Source organism: Cryptomeria japonica, unplaced genomic scaffold (assembly GCF_030272615.1).
Source record: "Cryptomeria japonica unplaced genomic scaffold, Sugi_1.0 HiC_scaffold_453, whole genome shotgun sequence".
NCBI lineage: Eukaryota > Viridiplantae > Streptophyta > Pinopsida > Cupressales > Cupressaceae > Cryptomeria > Cryptomeria japonica.
Window position 1 is genome coordinate 116,391 of NW_026729273.1, and position 2,626 is coordinate 119,016.

A 2,626-nucleotide genomic window follows, 5' to 3' on the forward strand; every position below is an offset into this window, starting at 1 on the left:
GTCGGCATCCCATGGGTGTCGAGTTGGGTGCCTGATGGGTGCTTCTTGTCAAGTTTTAGTCGTCGGGACTCATTTCGAGCCTTAGAGGTCGTTTCTTGTCCGGTTGCCCTGTCTTCGACCTGGGAACCCAATTTTGGTCCTCGGGTCCCATTTTTTTTTGTCTCGCATCCCACTTTTGGCCTGTGGCCTTTTCGGGGTCGATTCTCGTTTTGGGCATCAGAGCATGTTTCTTCTCCTAAAACCCAATATTTGTTTATTAAGTCTCGGAACACATTTTTGTTCTCGTGGACCCATCATGGGTCTTGGAACGCATTTGTGGTCCTTGGGTCCCATTTTGCATCCCGAAACTTGTGTTTTGGTGCTTGATCCCTATTTTGGGTGCCCACCTTGCACCAAGTGCGCACCCGGGGCAAACCGAGCGCCTTGGTGCACCGGGGCAAGATCGAGCGTGCACCCGAGGCGCCCCGAACATGCACCAAGGTGCACTCGGCCCACATGTGAGCGCAGGTCGTTGCGCCCGAGGTGGTGTGTGGGCACCGCGTTGCAGACGGGACACTGCACGCACACGACGCCCCCTCCAGGTGCACGCACGTAGGCCGGGCCGGGTGCACACCCGACGCCCTAGCAAGGTGCGCGCACCCGGGCAGGGCTCACACTTGGCGAACGGGGCGCACTTCGCGAGGGAGGGTGTGCACCTCGACGGGGGTGGGTGGCCGGGGTGGATTCGCACGTGGGTCGCGGTTTGCTAAGTACACACTGCGACAAGCTCATAACGGGTGCGATCATACCAGCGTTAGTGCACCGGATCCCATCAGAACTCTGCAGTTAAGCGCGCTTGGGCCGGAGTAGTACTGGGATGGGTGACCTCCCGGGAAGTCCCGGTGTTGCACCCTTTTTTAGTTTTTCGCCGGGCGTCGCAATGCTATTTGAATAAACCTTTTGCCCGTTTGCGTTCTCGTCGGGGCCGGGCCGGGCCGGGGTGCGCTGCCCGCACTACCGCGCGCGCGGGGGCGACACCGAGCGCGCACCCGAGGCGCCCCGAGCACACAGGCCACGGTGCAACCCGGGCGTTGTGCGCGCACCCCGGTGCGCCCGAGGTGCTGCGCGCGCACCCAGGTGAAATCGGTGTGCACCTCGGCCAGTGCGCGCTCGGTCGAGTCGCGCACGTTGGCCAAGGTGCACGGTGATGTTTCTTACTCTAAGGTTCCGCACCAGACGCCCGGGACAGGTGAGCGAAGCTGGGCGGGGCCGGGTGCGCGGCCGGGGCAGGTGCACGCAGCTGGAGAGAGCTTTGGAGCACACTTCGGAGCGCACCAATGATGCGCTCCATTCAAAAGTTTCCTGAAAAGGCAAAAAAAGTTGAGATTATAGAATTTCCCACTTGAGAGATTGTAAAAAAAAAAAATTTAAAATGAAGGAAACGCGGGTGCCAAGGTGTGCGCAGCCCAGCCAAGGTGTGCGCACCAAGGCGCCCACCCTGGCGAAGGTGCACGCAAGGTGCGCACCCGAGGCAAACCGGACAATTAACCCAACTTTCGACTTCGCGCGCACCTTGGAGCGCACTTCGGAGCGCTCCTTGGTGCGCACCAATCTTGGGCACCTCGGAGTGCACCATGGCGCCCACCAAGGTGCGCACCCGGGGCAAACCGAGCTCCGACTTCGTGCGCACCTTGGAGCGCACGAAAGGTGCGCACCATGGCGCCCACCAAGGTGCGCAGCCCAGCCAAGGCGTGCGCATCAAGGTGCGCACCCTGGCGAAGGTGCGCACCTGGGGCAAACCGAGCTCCGACTTCGTGCGCACCTTGGAGCGCACAAAAGGTGCGCAACCCAGCCAAGGTGTGCGCACCCCGGTCAAACCGAGCTCCGAATCGTGCGCACCAGAGGTGCACGCCATCGTGCGCACCTTGGAGCACACTTCGGAGCCCTCCTTGGTGCGCGCCGATGTTGCGCACCTCGGAGCGCACCCGGGGAAAACAATGCAATTAACCCGACTTTCGACTTCGTGGGCACCTCGGAGCGCTCTCGGGTTCGCACCTCGGAGCACACCGAGGTGCGCACCTTTGATGCGCTGCCTTCACCAATTTCCAGAAAAGGCAAGAAAACATTGAGAAGGTGTGCGCACCGAGGTGCCCACCCTGGCGAAGGTGCACGCGAGGTGCGCACCCGGGGCAAACCGGGCTCCGACTTCGTGCACGCCGCACCTTGGAGCACACTTCGGAGCGCTCCTTGGTGCGCACCAGGGCGCGCAACTCAGCCGAGGTGCCCACCCCGGCGAAGGTGCACGCGAGGTGCGCACCCGGGGCAAACCGGGCTCCGACTTCGTGCACGCCATGGTGCCCACCGCGGCGAAGGTGCACGCGAGGTGCGCACCCGGGGCAAACCGGGCTCCGACTTCGTGCACGCCGCACCTTGGAGCACACTTCGGAGCGCTCCTTGGTGCGCACCATGGTGCCCACCAGGGCGCGCAACCCCGCCGAAGGTGCACGCGAGGTGCGCACCCGGGGCAAACCGGGCTCCGACTTCGTGCACGCCGCACCTTGGAGCACACTTCGGAGCGCTCCTTGGTGCGCACCATGGTGCCCACCAGGGCGCGCAACCCCGCCGAAGGTGCACGCGAGGTGCGCAC

General features: G+C 63.2%; 1 non-coding gene across 1 annotated transcript; it reads left to right on the forward strand.

Annotated features, from left to right (window-relative positions):
• Positions 1 to 774: 774 nt before the first annotated feature.
• LOC131871748 (5S ribosomal RNA) lies at positions 775 to 893 on the forward strand. The gene has a single exon (XR_009369954.1). It is a non-coding gene; the product is annotated as a 5S ribosomal RNA (ribosomal RNA).
• Positions 894 to 2,626: the final 1,733 nt, after the last annotated feature.